At 37.7% G+C, this 19,826-nt stretch overlaps 1 long non-coding RNA gene across 1 annotated transcript in view; it reads right to left on the bottom strand.

Annotated features, from left to right (window-relative positions):
• LOC134470469 (uncharacterized) overlaps window positions 1–19,826 on the bottom strand; it is a 183,385-nt gene that overhangs the window by 56,150 nt on the left and 107,409 nt on the right. Inside the window, exons 3-5 of the long non-coding RNA XR_010039385.1 lie at window positions 10,385–10,844; window positions 8,928–9,047; window positions 8,252–8,358 (exon numbers count right to left, since the gene is read on the bottom strand). This is a non-coding gene — a long non-coding RNA (uncharacterized LOC134470469). The remainder of the gene's footprint in view (window positions 1–8,251; window positions 8,359–8,927; window positions 9,048–10,384; window positions 10,845–19,826) is intronic.

The following is a 19,826-nucleotide window of genomic DNA, read 5'->3' as shown; positions in this document are numbered from 1 at the left end:
AGTACGATCAACAGAACATAAAGTGCAACCAGATTGTTAGTTACAACTCGCCTTCAGACTGATTGGAATATTTTTCAGTAAGAGACAAAAAAGAGAATAAGAAGAAAGACAAAAAATAGAGAACAGAAAGAAGTAAAAAGTGATCAAAATAATTAGTATTGGCAAATATCACTGATGCTTTTTATTTAAATATAAATGGTAATTATACTTGAGAAAGACCCACATATAATAAATGTTAAATGTTCGGATCCACTTGAACTTTATGCAGCATTTTCTCACAGAAAAGCTTTCCTGGGAAGTGTAACTACACATTTCCAATTATTTAGCATCTAACCTGGTGATAAATAGTATATGCTCATTAATTTTAAGCCATTTATTTCAGAAAAACAATGAACTAACATTTTATGTGCTGGAAAGATTGACATGGAAAGAACTTCACTCAGTATTTGTTTTTACTATTATCTTCATACCTTCTTACTAAATAGATTATTTATAAATATGGTAATGAATAAATTGGACTTGTTTGCTTTGTTAAACAAAGCATGAGAATCCACCTCGGGAATCTCCAGTTTGAATCTCAGCTTCAAGCGTCTTTGCCAGTGAGTGTTAAACTTCGAGCTTCCTGTAACCCACCTCACAGAACTCTCATCAACAGTCTTTATTGTTTCCTTGAGAGGCAAAGAGGCTACTTTCTGAGAACACAAGTCCTTATTGAACACAATTCCTTTACACTGAGTCATATATCTGAAACTTTTTGAAAGTTTTACTTTGGTAAAGGCTCTCATTAAGTCAGACAGCTACTCAGGCTGAGCTCAAACACTCAATGTACCTGCTTCAGCCTCTCAGAGTCCTGGGATTATAGATACATGCCACTATGCCTAGTCTCCTTGCTCTTTCTCAAGTATTTATGATGGCTTTATGTTCTGTGATGATGTTACAATCTGCGTCCATCTTGGATCACAACGTGTTGTATATGGCAGCAACTCTGATGCATGCCAACAATATGTAATAACTTATGTAACTTCCCAGGCTTTAATCTTCTCATTGCAAAATGGAAATTATAAAAATAACAATAAAATTGAGGGTGTGATGTTGGAAGTAAAACAAGATAATTCAGCTTGCTTTCTTTCTTTCTGTTTATTTTATTTTATTTTATTTTATTTTTTATTTTATTTTTTTTTTGTTCCGGGATTGAAATCATGACTTGTGCTTGCCAGGAAGGCACTTACTACATCCCCAGCAGAAACAAGATAATTCAGGAAAAGTATCTAGGAGAGTGACTTCCATAGAATAAATGCTAAATAAATTGCTTAGCTGTTTTTATGAGAGAAATATTTCCTTTCCTTTCATATACAAATGTCGTTATCCTGTTCTCTGTCCATTGTATTTTGTCATTTCTGTTATTGATACTGTCACTTTGGGAATCTGAAGTAACTTCTGATACATTCTTTAATTCATTTATGACTGCCATCATATCTCTCCCTGGATTCTATCATGGGAGGTTCGCTCTGAGTCTCTTCATCTGCTTTTATGGCTTGTATCTAGATGTCCAGACAATGCCTCAAACACTCACAGGTGCGACTCTTCTGAAGCAGATGGATTGAGGGTGTGAGGATTTGGACTGAGGGAATGGTGTTTGGATTAATGCCCTCATAAGGATTGGCATGACTGATAAATTTACTGAAGGGGGAAGCCTCACCTTGATGTGAAAGTCACCGCTCAATGGGCTCACAGCCTGGGTGGAATAGAAAAGGAAAGTGAAACTCTCACGCTGCTGCCTGCCTACCCTGCCATGATTGTCTCTCCTCTGCCATGTCACCCCACCTGGGAACCAGCCAACTGTGGAATAAAACCACTACAAACTGTGAGCTAACTAACCCTTTCCTTCTTTAACATGTACATGTTAGGTATTTTGTTTCCACAATGAGAAAGAAATTGAAACAGCTGCTAACTCTCTAATTAGCCTCAGCTCCAGGCATTGATAAAGCAAAACTGCAATGTCTAAGAATGCAGGGGCTAAGTCTGGAAATTTGTACATTTTTAAAACTCAGAACCTATTGCAGGGCCTGGCACATAGGAGAAGTACTATACAGAAGTACTATGAATGGAAAAGTGAATATATGAAAAATACCTCAATGAATACATAATATAATGAAGAAATTTTTCTTGTCCTCTCTTTTCCCCCAACTGATGGAACCTTATTCAATGGATGGTGAATTAAAAAAGAATTTTTACATCAGTTAATATACGAATTTTTGAGATGGCACCTTCAACTCATAAGCAAGAAAATCTCATTTTATGTTTTTTTACATTAGCTTAGCAGTTTTCTCATATCTTATAATTAAAAAGGCTCTGCAAAATGGTATAAAAATACATTTTTCTCCCTTTCTTAAAAGATAGATTTCTGCTCCTATTTTCTTTGTATTCCAAATATAGAAGCAATTGAAGCTTTCAAAAAGGCTCATAATGATCTGTAGTCTAGGATAGTGGTGGTGAGGATAATATTAATGAGTTAACACTTCTGTGTTTTAAATATAATACTTCAACAAAGTGGACATGCTGTAGGAGGTGTAACCCCTATTTTTAGACAGAAAACTGAGGCTTACGGAGGATGGGAACTGGAGTAAATGAGCAAGTAAGGAACAGAGTAGCTGTGACTTGGTTCGAAGTGTGCTCATGAGGAAGACGCCCAATCTGGTAACTAAATGGCCCCTTAGGTGCCGATCAGGATCCCGTGCTGGTGGGCTGATGCACCAGATTATACTACTGTGCCTTGTTCCACACACCCTTTCCTACTGCTGTGCTTTGTGTACCTCCTAAGGGCAAAACTATAGTTCCTGTAATTCCCCTCCTATTGACTTCAACCCAGTCATACAACTTGGCGTGCCCAAAGGAACATGAGCAGAAATTATGCTTATCAAATCCAAATAAAAAGTTTAACACCAAGACATAGGGGTCATAATTCATGTCTAGCTGATGGACACCTTGAATCATTGGCAGTAATGAATGACTATAACACTTCTCTGCCAGTGGGCCAGGCATGCATGTTCCACTGGTGGTTCAAGCTGATGGAAATGTGTATGATTCATGTCAGCCTCTTACATGTCCTCTGTCATAAGCCTTTCCCCACATAAGAGAGGATAGTTGAGACAGTTGTAAGCCATTGAGTTTTATAGTTGCCCATATGGAATAAAACTGACTGATGGTAAGTCTATACTTGCTTGAAGAAATACAAACAGAAGACTCAATAGCTCTACCAAAAATACTTGGCTATGAAGGAAAGGAGAAAGAAAAAAACTAAGGTTCAAATGTAACAAGACACATGAAAGAAGATTTCTGAAAGAGATGGACCTTGCATTATTTGAAATGATGTTACTTGAAATAAGTCTCAAAATAAGAAAGAACAAAGTAAAAGTATACAATGTACTTGAGCGAATAGGGAAAAAAGACTGACTGTATAGAAAAATATGATTAGAATGGAATGTGCACATTTTCTGAAAATGTGAGATGGAATTCAGAACCCAAATAGTGTAAATAGATGTGGTTCACAGTATCCATGTGGCAAGCATAATCCTAGGCATGTGGCATTAAGGAGAAATATCTCATTAAATTTTCATAATTCTACCTAGCCAGCCCTTTTATTTCTTTAGAAGATAAGGCTGAGATTTAGAGGAAAGCAATGTAGTTTATAAGATGTAGACAAGTTCAGAATGCGGGCCACCTGCTTCCATAATTTGTACCTCTAAACAGTCACCTATGTTCTTTGAGTGTTTTTTGTTAGTAGGAGGAGAACTACACCAAATAAAACAAATTGTGTAAGAACATGTTCATATGCAGGCCACTTTACGAATGAAAACAAAGAGACTGAAAAGTTTCCTTGATGTAAGGATTCAGGCTGATGTATTTGTAAATCTTAAGTCATCACTACTATGACTGACCTAGAGTAAGTCTAGTAACTTTATTCTACTAGTGTTCCAACATACCATACATAGACAAAAATCTTTATGGTATATGGAGCTTCAAAGTCTCTTTGTACCAGATGCTTTGACATAATTTCAAAATAAGTCAGGTTCACTCATCTTGGATTAAGTCTCTTTTGTCACAACCAAAAGAGACATGTACTTCTCTTTCTGACCTAAATTATGGAGATCCACTGGGTCTTGCTGTTGCCTAGAACCACACTTCTGTCAGCAGGGGCCATAAACTACATTTTTTGCAATCCTAGCTTTGCCTGCCTCTTTTCTTTGATCTTGCAGAACCTTGAGATGGTTGTCATACACTGGGTATTCCAAAAATACTTGCTATTACCTGTTTTCTATGAAAGGTGATATAATAGACCAAGGTGATGTGGGATTATTGATGAGAGGAAAAGGAAAGTGTTGGTTCTAACACAAAGTTGAGGAATTTATTACTGATTTCTACTACTGTCTTTCCCCCAGCAGCATCTAATCTGCCCACTGGTTTCATCCTCCAGGAGAACCAGTACCACAAACAAAAGTAGACACCACTGAAGAGAGGGGCTGGTCCTCATTGAGTTATCACAGGACTGGTGCAATGGAAAAACAAGGCCATGGAAAGCCCTGTGCCTCTGAGTGCAAGAAGAAAGAAAGCAAAGCTTGGGGTAACCAAGCCACCTCTCTCAAGCAGCCACCAATAGCCATTTCTTCTTCCTGTGCTCAGAAATGAAAGTTCCATAACTTTATATTTCCATCTTCTTAAACGATGTGATACATTTTCTCTTACTCTGCTCTTTTGCTGGAGAAAGATAAAGAGAGGAGACAGACCAAGACAGAGAATATTTTATTTCTGAATTAATTTTTATAATCTTTTGGTTTATAAACTTCCAGTTAAGGTCTATGCAAAATTGCCCACTAGGCTCTTGGAGATAAAAAGTGTACCAGGTTAGCACTTATGAAAACAACAATAAACCTTAAGAACTGTTCAAATTGTAAAGCAATGCACAGAAATATTACATGGAGCTGTACTATAGTAAAATACAAAAGTGACACAATGTTTTTCTCTGAATTCACATCCTTCCTGATGATATTTTCACCTTCTCCCACCAGGAAGGGAGAAGGTAAAAATTTCCCCATCAAGAAGGGGAAACTATTGTCCTCTCTTTGTGTTTGTATCCACATGTTGATCTTTTTGGCCAAAACAATGCAACAGAAGTAACAGTAATCAGTTCCAAGCTTAGGGCTCCAGAAATCTTAAACTTTTACTCAGTTCTTCCTGGAAACCCATCCCAGCACTATGGACCAAGGCCAGTGAGCTCACTGGAGGAAAAGAGACCACATGTTGAAATAAGCCATATCAGCTGAGGTCATCCTAGGTGAAGCAGCCCAAGATATCTTCCCCGACGACACATGAACAAACCAGGCTAAGACTAGAGGAACTTCCTGGAAAAGCCAGCCAAGTTGCTGACTTGTAAATCATGAAATAAACAATTGTCATTTAAGACTCCAATTTCAAGAAGTTTTGTTATGTAGCAAAAAATAACAAATTCAGAGGTTACCTGTGCTCTCAAGTGGCATGGATCTGACCCTTGTGAGCTTTGGCAAGGTATCTCTCAGATTCAATTCTCAGATTTGAATTGTCAGAAGGACAAATGCTACAAGGCAATGTCTGATAGACTTAGGTTGAGAGAATAAGTTACATGGTTCTTCGGCTGGGCTGAAGCCCCAGAACCAATGAAGACAACCACTGATGAGATAAGCCTGTAATGGGAGGCATATCTGACTCTGATCCTCTTTTCATTTTTATTTTCAAGGTCTGCAATTCAGTGTTGTTTTCTGTCAATCTGAATTTGTCATTGGCCCAAAAGGAGACAGGACAAGGTGAAGATGAAGCTAAGAGAAAGGAAGAGCCTCTTTTCCAAGTGAAACACAAATCTGTTTTTGTGCAGGAAGATAGGAACCATGGATCAAGCTGTGGATCCATGACCCAATGACAAAGTGCAAACCCTAGAAGAGGAAAAAGACACCTCCTCCCACTCTGAGGACAAAGAATCACCGAGTAAATTAGTGCCCTGGGAACACAGAGAAAACACAGGATTACTAGTGATTTGTGCCTGAGGGGGGCAAAGCCTCTGGGTAAGGTAAGCACCCCAGTGCCCCCGGCTCTGGTGGAACATGTCAGTGGGCACAGATGAAGTACGTCCTGAGACCACAAGGAATAACCAAAAGTAATATTTACAAATTGCTGAAGATCTGGGATTCTGAGTATGTACACCAAGATAGAATACATAAAGTAAAATTGCTGGAGGTCAGTTCTAAATAAATTTATGTAACATTAAATATTATGAGATGCTTCATATGAGCAGTAACTCTCAAAATCACTTAAAATATTAACTGAGTCTATGATAAGGTTTCTGGTCATCAAGATCAACAACTTGGCAGCATCAGTGAGAAACAGAGTGATTTCTGGTCTCTTGGGAAAACACAGTCCTCTCCATTTCCTCTCAGTGTTCGCAACCTCTCCTGATGGCCCCCGTCAGTCTGCGGAATACCGCACAGTCAGGACAGTAAGCTGGGGTCCCCTCTGTGAAATGTTTTCTTCGGTTTCTAATTGGACCGCTTGCTCCTCAGCACTGCTCTCACAGGAAAGTGATGGCTGAGCAGCCTGAGCTGCCGCTCTTTTCACATTGTGTGACTTGACATCCTACAGCAAGAAAGCCTTCCTCACAGATGCCTAACAAATGCTTTCAACCTGAAGAGACATGAGTGTTGTCACTGGCCTGTGCAACAGGCCTGTCAAGTTGGAAGAGAGGCAGTGGAGGAGAGAAGGAGCCTGCCAGAGCACAGTCCTCCTTACCCTCCTGTCAAAAGAACTGTAATACTCCTCTTGTTTACTAACAAAGATGTCAAAGTCCCTTCATGCTTAGAGTTTCACACATAGTGATAACATCAAAGAAAAAAGGGCTGGAAATGCTTTTCTTTCCTTCGTTTAACACAGTATTATCAGAGAACTCGGGACTCAGGAAGATGAAGGCACTGCCACCATGGCCTAAGGAAATTTTACTCTTTGTAAATAATCATACCTGGGAGATGTTCTGGGAGTGCCCAGGTGTGACAGGTGCCTGGTTTCAAAATATTGATAACAAATGCTTTTTTCAATATAAAAATGTTGGCAGCTGGAAGGATTTTGCATTTCTCTGCTTTCCCAGTATGTAGTAATATTGTTTCTTAACATTCTTCAGTGCTACACACTAAAATCATTTAAAACTCCTTGTTCACAGATTTATTTGGCCCTTGTTGCGGGCACAAACTAACATCCACAGAAAACCATTACAGATTTTAGCCAAGAAGGCAGAATGTTGGATTTAAATGTTAGTGCAGGCCTTCCATTGGACCTCTCAAAATCCAGTGTATCTGCAGATGCAGAGAGAGGCTCATGTGGTGGCCAAGGAATCAACTGACTTCCACATTCAAAATCCCTGGAGTGCAGGAGGGTGAGATTAAAGCACAGAATCCTGGGCCCAGAGAAAATCAGCAGCTCCACAAATAGGTTATGGTTCTCAGTACTGCAACCAACACCCCACAAAGTCTCTCTGCCTTTAATAAGCCATATGCAGTCTGCTGTATCTGTAACTGGAACTAGTGCCTAAGGATTTTTCATACACCAGGATGTCTTCATTGGTAGCCTCTTTCTGTGTGTTTTGCACTTCTAAGATTAAAATGCCTGTTTGCAAGATCCACATGAACTAGAGAAGCAACATCCACATTTTCTGTAAGCTTTATACTAGTATTATGGAAATCTAAATTAAATAGAAATTAATATACAGTCAGAGAGGGTTTGGCCCTTGAGGAAGTCAGCACAAAAAGATAAAACAAGTAAAAACATCAGAATTGTGGCTGGAGGCAAACCTGAGGGGGGTGGGGATCAGTTTGGAGATGCAATAATCAGGATTAAGGGATAAACAACAATTTGAGATTGTACTATAATTAGCACCACCTCATCCAGTGGGCCCAGATATGCCTCAGACCCTTAAGTGGGGGCCAGAGCATCTGGATTCATACTCCTCTCCCTTTCCAAAAATGCCTTTGTTCTTTCCATACACTCATTCCCCTACTTATTTCCCTACTGGATCAGTATTAGCTAAGTGACTATACTAGTGATCCATACATTGATTGCAGTTCGATCCAGTATACCTTCATTGTGATTTTGCTATATAAATTACCCCTAACAAAGAGTCTCAGTAGCCACCCACCATTCTTCTCTTTATTTCCAATAAAACCCTCCTAACTTCTACCTTTGGTTTGGGTCTTCGTTCCTTGATGCTCCTTCGTTCCATCATGAATTCAGCACATCTAACGTGTAACAGGTGGGGAGTTATTTTTCCCATTTCAGGAGAGAGCTCTAATGCAGACAGACATTGACATTAATAGAAATGCAAATTTTCCAACATGCAATAATGAGACTCTCAAACACTTTTGAAGCTGAAATGAATTGGCAGTTGGTAGCAGGGGGAAAAAAAAAAAACAACCTGTGATCTCACTTTGCCTCATGAGGAATCAGGATCTGTAGGAGCACTTCAGTGTCCTTTCCAAGGTGACAGGGAGGCACACTTGATGGGTTTGGTCTATGAGGCCTGTAAGATGTGTGGCTAAAGGGACAGCAGGCTCCCAAAAGGAACCCTGACAGGAAGACAGAGATAATTTCCAAAGCAGACAGCAGACATTCAGAGTCGGGGCCTTGAGAGGCTCAAGCAAACATACCACAGTGGAAATAAACCTTAGAAAGAAGCAGGAGACTGAGACTCAAGCTCAGAAGCCTCAAATTTCATGGCAACACCTGAGGGAATATTTCTCTTGCATCCCCAGGTGCTACCAAACCTCAACCCAACCCAGTTGTTTTTAATTATAACAATATCCTTTTATCAATTTTTCCTCTGTCTTTAAGAATGGAAGAGTTGATGTGGTACACACCTGTGATTCTAGCCCTCCAGAGGCTGAGGCAGGAGAATCATCAAAAATTCAAGGTGAGCCTGGGCTATATAACCAGTTCAAGGCCAAGCTGAACTACATAGTGAGACCTTGTCCCCTCTCCTGCAAAAAAAAAAAAAAACACAAACAAACAAGAAAAGAATAAAACACACCATTTTTAGAAAATTGTTAGGTTATTAGTCTGCAACATAAATCTAATTATGAAACGTATTTCCTGAGGACAGATAGCCCCAAACCAAACCCCTCTGCTTAGGTTTTACTGACTGTCTTCTCTAATTAGAAATATTGGCATGACCATTGCTTTTGTTCCTGTCTTGTCTTGGGAAAATTACTACTTCTCTTTGGAATATTTTTTTCTCTCTTTTTTTTTTTTTTAAATTTTCCCTCCTTTTCAGAATTGGCCAGTGGGAGTTCTATGTTCATGCAGATAAATGTAATATTCTATTATTCTCAAGCTACAAAATAGAACTCTTTTTTTTTTTTTTCACCAAAGCAAAGCGTAAAATCATCTGCATTGCTCCTTAGTTTGGCATGAGGCTCTTGTTCTGATTTGATCTCCTGATAGCTGCTAATCTTCTGATGGAAGAGAAAAATTAATTCAGTATATGGCCCTCTAGTGATGAGGAGCTTTTCCATGCTAAGCTTTATTTGTTAGCAGCTCCAGCCTCAGCATGAGTCCATTTCTCCCTGTGAACACAACATGAATGCCATCTCTGTGTCTGCACCAGCTCCTGGTACACACCCACACCACCCTCTCCCACTCACTGTGATCAAGTTAAAGTGTGTATCAAAATAAACCCTAAACACTATGAAGCCTAACAGGAAATTTAATCCATCCCTATTTTTGTGAATTCTTCTAATGCTGTAAATTTTGTTTTTAACTGATGGATGCCATCCTGTGGGGAAATTTGGTAATAATGCACCATTGCTAACACTTCTAGACAGTTCCTTTGCAATTAACAGTAGGTAAATGTGCACTTTTCAGTCTGCTAGACCTGGGATTGAGCTAGAATAAATGCAGGATGGTCTTATCAAAAACTGCAATTCCCAGTAGTAGTGGTAGCCTAAACCACTTACTAAAAGGCTTCTAACAAACTCATTAAAGGAACTAGTTTTGTTCGTAAGTACATATGTACTCTGCTGCACATATAAAACCTCATTGTTTCTTTATAATTTTCTCTTAAAAAGTCTGCATGACAACTTTCTTTCCTTCAAAAACCAGAAAGATAATAATGTGTAGTGTTTATCTTAGGGAGGTGAAAACTCAATGGTGCTTTATGAGGAGCTTGCTGGCCACCTCACTGAATGAATCAACCTGATTAGCTATCAAGTACAAACCACTGAGATCCCTCTATGGAGCAGTCACCTTTACACTTAACAGCACAGGAACATTACAATTTCAAAATTAAAAAAAAAAAAAGAGGTGCTTAATCACTTACTTTAAAATAGCAAATTCAGTCATTGTCTTGAGTGCTGCTTAACACAATTTCATGCCCCTTCAGCCTCATTGAGCTGCGTTTTCTCTTTGCTATCTTTGCACAGGGAAGGTGAAAGATTAAAGCAGGCAGCCAGGCACCTGTTAATATGCTCCTGAAACACTAGTGTCTGTTGTTCTAGAGATGCCACCCAAGGACAGTGATAAGCAGGTGTGGCCCTCTGGAGTAGTCATATTTATAGAGCAGTGTTTACTCCAGGAGTAAGTAAACTACAAATTATGCCTTCATCATGAGTTTATCTTCTCTCATGTGGATTTCCATAGCATTCAGGTGATAGTCACCGAAAATGATGAGTATTTCCTTGTGCTCAAGTAATTTGGTTAGCAGAGCAGGAGGGTGCTGCAGGAGGCTGAAAAAGAAGAATCACTGCCAATCCAGGTTACACAGTAGGTTCAAGGCCAGCCTGCAATACAAAAATAGAGTGTGTCTCAAAAAAAACCAAAAGTCATCTGCATGCTTGCCCCATTTCTACTACTAGATCTTGATCTTACACATTGAATCTATCGAAAAAACAAAAAGTAAATAATGCCTCATATCCATTGAAGTAGTTAGAAACTTACTTTGAAAATGGGAAAATAACAAAAACATAATCCCCACTACTGAGAGAATATTCTTTTTATTCTATTGCACCATAGAAAAAAAAATATTGTGCTAATTTCAAAAATAGGAAATACCTAGGGTATCAGCCATTACAGGTCGCAGAAAAGAGATGAAATAAACAGTTGAGCATTATGAGAGAGGGGAACAGCCAGACCACCAGCCCACCAGTTTTTTCATCACTTTCTACAGCAGGACAAGGTTTCCAAGTGCAGCACTCTAAACAGCCCTGGGCTGTGCAGTTTTTGTTCGCAGTAGGATGAGGTTGTTGAATGTAATGCCCGGTATTTAGTGGTATCCCTGCCCTTGCTCAAAATTGTAACCACCAAAGACAGATTTTCCAAACATCCCCAGGAAGGCAAAATCGACCTCCAGTGAGAAGCACTGGTTTGTTTGTTTATTTATCTTTAGCTCACTACACTATTCCTTGAGAACTGGGAACAACTCTAGTGTGCAGAAGGCAACTATTATCCACAGGAACAGGGCATGTCAAGGACAAGAGATGCCTTTTCCACTTTGAAATTTTGAAGATCTCCAAATACCACAAAATTAACAGATTTTTTACTAGGATTAGAGAAAAACTTTAATCCTATGGGCTCAATTGCAGAGCACTTAATCCATACCTGCTTTGAAACATGGAGAGAACATCGGATCATAAATGTGGAAACTCCCAAATATTCTGGGCCTCAGATTGAGTAGAACTAGGAACGTACAATGTAAGGACCTAGTGTGTAGGGTTCTGTTCTCTAAAGCTCTCCTTGGATTCACTGGTCTCCTGGTATTAGGCACCCATTTCCTTTTTCGATCTATTTAAATAGAAGACATCTAAGAGCTGTTCAAGAAAAGTCCTTCAACTCCATTAAGTTGGACTTCAGGATTCATACTGCATGCGTGAACCAGTGATTGTGGCCACAAAATAAAATATGCTGACTGGTTCAGAACAACTGGACCATTCCTGGATAGAAGGCAGAGTGCACAGGTAAAAGATGAATAGAGTCAAAAGAAAATCTGGATAATATTTGGAAGGAAGAAAGGAGAAAAAATAAGTTTTGGAAATGTAATATTATTATCCATTATTGTGATTAGATTTTTAATGTTTAAAAATGTTGTGTAATGTTTAAAAAATGAAAATGCAACATATTTTGATATATTAAGATAATTACAGGACTGGCATTTTAAAATAAATATCAATTAATTTACTAACAACAATAATATATTTGTTTAAAAATACATATCATTCACTGTGTGCTACATTGTTATGGTTTGTTAAAAACTAGAAATATAAGATAATCATCTTTCAATTCTTTATCTTATTTTCTATTATTTTCTCATTTTGAGATCACTGCAAGTCGAATTGGAGATCTTATCTGAATTATGACAGCCCTGGGGACTTCCAGCAGCCTTTAGCACCACCATTGTCCCTGCCAGCACCATGACTATAAACTGGATTTTCACTCCATTTGGTCCTTGAGTTTTATTAAGAGGCTTTCAAAGACAATCACAATATTAGAAGAAAGGTTCACATTCCTGTGATCAAATGAAATCTAAACATCCTGCCTAGAGTGTATTCAGAAAAATAAACTCTCTATTAGGGAAAATTATTTAATAGACAATTTTCATGAAGGTGAATATACACACCTAAGTAAAGAGCTTTAGAGATTGGGAAAAGGCTAAAGTTAAGCTGAGCTTCCTGGAGGATTGTTGAAGCAGTTTATTTTAAATATGCTAAAATGTTAGGGTATTATCTTTCTACTAAGATGAGATCAAAGAGGAGTCAACAAACAGAAGTAAGAAAATAGATGCTGCTTCTGAGTTCAGAAGTTCAATAGCTGCTGCCTTCCAGATTCCTGCTGACTTCTGCTAGGGTAGTTAGAATGCTCAAGATTTTCAGGAGAGCTTGTAGATGAGCCAATAAGAATTTCTTTGATATTCCTAAATACAAAAGGCACCCTCTAGCTTCCAAATGGACGATGTTCCAAGAGCTCAGGTTGAGAGTTATGTATTTAGGACTCAGTTTGCATTTTCCTTAGAGACAAGATTGCTGCAGTGACTGAAGTGAAATTCTGGCCTCAGAATTTTCTGAAGCATAAATGCCATGCTGTAATAAAATCCATCCTGAGTCACTACTTGAAATAGCAGGAACGTGTTTGTCATTACAGTAGGAAGACTCTAATTTCGAGACCATGGACAAGAGGTCTGACCTCCAAAAGGAATGAAGGATAAAATAAGGGAATAAAAGTCTTACTAATCTTACAGATATAAGGTGGTTAGTGAGTTTTCCAAAATTTCCAGGCCTATAAGAAGTAGTTTAAGTCACAAGAGACTATACACTAAGAATATTTTACCTATCCTTTCGCTGGGTTTTCAATGGTTAGCATTCATTTGCTATTACCCAGTTCAGAACTAAAATGAAAGTTTAAAGTTGAATATTAGATACAAGTACACAAAGTTATAATTAAATAAGTCCAGAACTAGTTATACTTATCCTGAGAGAATGTACTAAAAGCATCAGAAAAAAATTACCAAATGAGACAAGAACCGACCCTCAAAGGCAAGGATATTCACATTTTATAGAGTGGGGAAAAGGCAACTAGCAAAAACAGTTGTTTTATGAAACAAAGAAAAGATCACTAAAGAAAAGTTCATGATTTCTTTCTTTTTCTAAAATCAGAAAGGTATTAGGCAAGCAATGTATAGATTTCAGAATTTTCAGGACAAGGAAAAACAGTGGATGAACTAACTTGGCTTCCATCCCTAAGACTAGAAATAAGTATGCATGAATTTATAGGAACACTAAGAATGCTGTCCACATAACAGCCAGTACTTGGACCCAGGAAGTGTTTGCACCACTCTCAAAGCCTGGATTTTAATGTCTTAAAGGACACAGTGGGATGCATACCACTGAATTCTCCATACTGGTTATTTCACAATAATAAGCATTAATGTTGTTTTCCCAGAGAAACATTATTATAATAACTTTTAGAGAAATCATCAGAAATACAAGGGAAAACATATTAGAAAAATCATCAGAAATACAAGGGAAAACACACATATCGAGTTTGAGAGTCCCTAAAATCAAAGTCCTGGTAAATTTCTGTAAGTGATGGCTCATAATACACATCACTGATCCGGTGAAGTCTTCCCTGCTCTAAAAGTGCCCCACAAGATAAATGAAACACATATGATTACTTCATGTTTGAAAAACCTTGGAGAATTTCTTCATTATGAAACAATCAACCACAGTTTGTAACCTTGCTCCATCACTTAGCTTTGTAAATCTGAATGCACTGTTTAACTTTTTGAGTCTTGGTTTCTATATGTTTAAATAATACTTATTTAAATCAATTGTTTGAAAAAATCACATGCAACGATTAACATAAGATGTTTAGCATAGTGCCCATTCCATATTAAACATTCAATAAATTCTAATGATTAATACTAGCAAATTCAGATTTAACCTTGTGCTTTTTTATTGTGCTTTCCTTACAGTGTTACAGATGCTCTAGGGTTTATTACTGATTAGGGCTCTGCCAACTCATCTTGTGATGTCACTTAGATTTTAATAAATTTAGTAAGTAATATTTTGCTTCTTTCAGTTGCTCTTAATGTTCCCTTTTTCTCAAGGGGGTGAATCAGTCTACACCAAAAGTTAAAGCACGCATTAAAAATTGCAGGCAGTGTAACTTCAAGCTATGATGAAATGAACAGCTGAAGTGAATCTCAGAACTTCATCTACTATTCCCAATTTTTGGCTTTTAGTAACGCCATTGGTCCATGATTCATCTTGCCAATTCTACTAATATTTTAAAAGTTGATTTAGAATTGGCCTCTCTAAACACAGATTGCCATTCTAATCTTAACTACATTCCCAACAGGAGGCCAAGATAATACCATCTTTAAAAGAGCCACAAACAAATGATGATACATTGCAAAATTAAAATGGGGAAGAAATTATCCACAAGAAAGGGTATTTAACATATTTGACCAAATGAAAACCTATCCAAGTGGATTTGATGATGTTTCTTGATGAGGTTTGTGTTTTAGCATTTGGAAACAATTTCAAAGTAACTTAAATCATCTCTAAGTAAGTGTGTAATATCTGGCTTCAATATTTCCACTAAAATGTCCAAGCCAATTCAGAACAAAACAAATGATAACAAGCATAAAGACACATAGCCATTCCTCGTATCAGAAGTTGAGAAAATTTCACTCCATAATAAGGTAGAGGATAGAAATAAAAATTACAATCAGCAAAAAAGAAACCCAAGAATGACAGATACAATTTCCAATGATGTTCACTGCAATACATCCGGTCCTATCAATGTGAATTTAACAATGATTCATTAACACTCCTTCATTAAGGAATGAAGCCTTTTACCCATTCCTTTGAATATGAGTCTCCTCAATTATGTCCTGTTAACGAATAAGCTATAGAAAAAGTCAATGTGTGGCTTCCACGACTAAATTAGAAAAGTTAGTACCCTCTCCATTTGGTTTTTTGTTTCTCAACTTTAACCTTGGAACTCGGTCACCATGCTGTGAGGACACCCAAGCAACACAGATAGGACACTAGGAGGTGTTTTGGCCAACAGTCTCAGTTGGGTTTAAACCAATAGCTAGCATTAGCAACTAAACATAAAAATGAGCCAGACCGCTCATAATTCCAGATCTCATACTTTGAGAAGTCCTGCTCAAGTCCAGTACGGCACAGATAAGCTACCCTGACTTTATCCATATCACAGATTTGCAGGCAAAACAGATTTTGTTGTAAGGCACTAAATTTTAAGATGTTTATTACACACCAATAGATATTCAGAGGAACTTGAAAAGACATTTGGTCACATAAATGAGTGACCCTATTGTTCTTAAATTAGAATCAAGGTACTGCAGCCTCGTTATTGTTCCTATTGTTCAGAAAAAGTAAAACCAACTGCAAAAGTACACTGTATCCCTCCACAGGCAGTTACAATTTTGAGAGGTTAGCATAACATCACAACAAAACCAATTTAATGGCATTCACTAATATTTACTGTTACTAACATCTAGCAAGGCATTGCTTTGCCTGAAATTTCTCATTTAATATCACCAGAAACCCTATAAGGTATATAAAAGAAGTTCAGAAAAGTTAAGAAATGAATCCACAAATGCTCAACCATAAGGAAAAGGACAGTGTCTCATTTACTTTTTCTCGCTGTTGAGATAATATACCTGACACCCAAAATGAAGGAAGAAAAGGTTTATTTCTTACAATTTGGAGGTTTCAATCCATACTCAACTGGCTGCAAGGCAAGGTAGCATGGCAGTTACAAACGGCAGGTTCCAACCGCCAACGGAGAGTGACAGGCCTTCTTCCGGCAGTTACACCACATCCGGGATCCACCCCGGGGCGGGTGAAATACTCACAGCACCAATCCGAGCGCTAGACAAGGAACCAATCACAAACGCTAGATTTGGGTTCATCCATTATTAATGAGATTTGGGGGGTGGCGGAAATAAACAAATAAAGCATAACAGAAACTATTTAAAACCAGTGTAAGTAACCACATAAAAATGTGAAGCCATTTCCTACAAACTGTTGTATCAAAGAGGAAGTAATGGGCTACACTAGGGGGCCTTTAGAGATGATGACAAAGAAAACATGACAAGATAAAAATAATACTTCAAAATTTATGGAATGAGGCCTCAACCATATTCAGAGAACCAAAGTAAAATGTACTCAGAGTAAAATTAATATATTTAAATGCTTTCACTGTAAACAAACCAGCAAATAATAACAACAAATAAACAAGTATTTAAGTCAGTAATTTATGAGATCAATATTAGGAAACCGGAATGAATTATCATACTGATTAAGCATAAATCAAATAGATGAGAAAGATAAAAGGATTTTAAAAACATGAAATAAGTGTAAGAACAACTGTCTCTGTAAAAAATAAAAGTTGTAAACACAGGATGTACCAGTCAAAGTAAGATGACTTCCAGGTGGAAAACAATTTAAATTTTCAGTCTCAACTCAGTAAAAGCTTACTGGTCATTCATACTATTATCTGATAAAACTGTGTCGGGATTGGGAGGCTTTGCTTCACGAATGTGGCTCATTCGTTTTTTATGACACCACCAACTTAAAATCCTAAGTTCCAAGGAGTCTCAAACAGGTAAAGAGCAAATGATCGTTCATGGGTGACTTTTATGGACTAGACCTAGAAGCTACACGAGTGTGTAACACTTCTGCCTATATTATATTCATTAGAATCCACACGGTCTTTTCTAACTAGAGTTGGATAGGGAAATCAGACCATCATTATGCCGCACAGGAAAAAGACACGGTTTTGGTGAATGCACCACTAGCTCCACTATACTTCTTTGTGGAAGAATTCTATTTATTCTCATCTCCTATAAAGGACCCAAAAATCCACTCAAAATAATGTCTCTACCCAAAAGTAAAACCTACTACATTGAGTTGAAAACTTAGGATCTCTTAATGGTGCAAAGTAATTTTCAAATTGCCTCATATGATTTCTCATGGTCTGGTGACTAATTAGCTAAATGAGGAAATCTCTGTGTCTAACACCGACCACACAACGGTGGGACCGGGATAGTGTAACTGCAACAAACCTTCCTGCTTCACAGGCAGAAGAATGGAAAACACAATGTCATGTGTAGTTCTCAGCAATTCTGAAATCCCATGAGGTAAAGCTTGTAAATCTGATTTTGTTCTTTGAAAAAAACATCATATATTCACTATTCCTTCAGTCCCTGGTTTTCTTAGGCTGGACAAGGTGGTTCTTCCCTGTGCAAATCTTTCATAACCATTAAAAATTACTTTTGGAAATTATAAACTCTCCAGAAGAGAAAAAGCTTTGGGAAGCCACTTTCTGCTCATTAAAGACTGAAGTTGCTTAGGTATTACTCAAACAGTTTTCTGCCTGGTTTATAATTTTTCTCAAGTTTCTAACTTGTTTCCAATTAGTATGATATGTAGCAAATATAACTAAAGTCTTTTCACAGGTATGTTTCTCAAGTTTGATATATTTATCTGTCAGAATGACAACAAACCACTCCAGATTTTATCGTAGATTTGCTGAGGGATTAAGCTTAACTAGGAAAACTGCTTTTTAAAATATAAAAATATTGTTGGACTTAATCTATATTTAGTGATATTAAAGTATTATTCTAAAACAGACTAATTTTGCTCAATTTTGCTTACATTTGCAATCAAATTGTATTTCATATTATTTAAGAGAGAAATAGTCAGTTTTCCAACTACTCAAGGGACCATTCAGCCAGGTGTGGTGGGTGCATGCCTGTAATCCCAGCACTTGGCAGGCTGAGGCAGGAGGACTGCTGCAAGGTTGAGACCAGCCTGGGCTATGAAGTGAGTTAAAGGCCAGCCTGAACTGCATAGTGCAACCCAGTCTCAAAAAAAGAAAAGAAAAGAAAAAAGAGAGAAAGTGAGACCATTCTTCTGGGTTCTATTTCCATTCATATCTTCCCAGTGGTCACCTTTATCTATGACAATCCCAAATTGTTAACATTCACTAACAGTTTTGTTCCTTGAATTTATATCCTCTAGATTGGTCACCTGAGAAGTCATGTGCTCTTCTACCCAATGTGGCAGGTTACAATTGTATCATATGTGTTGCTAGTACATCATACAAATTGTGGATTTCCAACATCCAGTATCATTGTTCTTCAACTTTTCACCTAAATGCTGAGGCCAGTTCTGAAACAAAGAAGTTAAAGTGAATGAACTACTTTTAAAAAAGGAGACTCACTAAGCACCTGCTTTGCAAGTGTGTGGTCGTGAGTTCGATCCCTGGAACCGATAAAAAAAAAAAAAAAGGAGACTCAAAGTTCCAGAGTTTTAACATACCATACATCAGTGAAATAAGGTCACAACTTCAGCTTTCTTCACCATATGTTTCTATCATAAGTGTGGAAACATTCAGCAAGAGGAGACAGAGAACAAGGGAGAAACAAGAACTCGTGGAAGCAGAGGCTTAGGTGGAGGCATCATGAGCTCCTGAAAGTTAGATATCTGTTGATAATTGCCTCAAGCTGAGGATGACACGTTATTTTTGTTTAAATTCCATTGACTGGAACTAATTTCACTGACCCACCTAGAGGAGAAGACCTGGGAAATAATAAGTCAGTTGTGGACATAGGTAGAGGAATGTACAAAGCTTGGTAATTTCTGGCTATTATTTCCCCTTGGGTACAGTACAAATACCTGTAGTAGTAAATTCTTAAGAGTTTACAACCTAGACAGAAAAGGAAGAGAAGACCTTCCCTTGCAGTTATAGTCCTAATAAGAATGGAAATTGGGAATATTTCAAATTCCAGAAAATTAGGTCACCATAATTAGACCAGATCCACAATAATATTTTAACTTGAAGCATGTAACTCTTTAAGTACAATATCTTATTAATATATTTCTATCCACTATGACATCACTCCCTAAATCAAGACTAGTTCTAATGTATCAAGAACCTATACATGGGGGTCAATCCACCAAGTTCAGATGGATGTGGAAATAGAGTCCAAGCATCACCCTACAGACCATTTAAAAAAAGAAAAATTAGAGACAATTACAGAAAAGAGAAGGTCTGTGGAGATGGAGCAGGCAAAAACATTTCTCCACTCTTCCTTTTAGATTATTTACTGAAGCTGAAGACCTCAAGGTAACTAAGGAATCTGATGTGACTCTCAGAATACAGCTTACACTCCAGGTATAAAGCAAATATGAAGAAGAAGTTTTTCAACTGAGGGAAAACAGCCCACTTCATTT

The sequence above is a fragment of the Cavia porcellus genome, unplaced genomic scaffold (assembly GCF_034190915.1).
Source record: "Cavia porcellus strain 051 isolate PalLab524CR breed Dunkin Hartley unplaced genomic scaffold, mCavPor4.1 scaffold_15, whole genome shotgun sequence".
NCBI lineage: Eukaryota > Metazoa > Chordata > Mammalia > Rodentia > Caviidae > Cavia > Cavia porcellus.
Note: the sequence above shows the minus strand (reverse complement) of the source record. Positions and strands in the feature narration are given on the sequence as shown.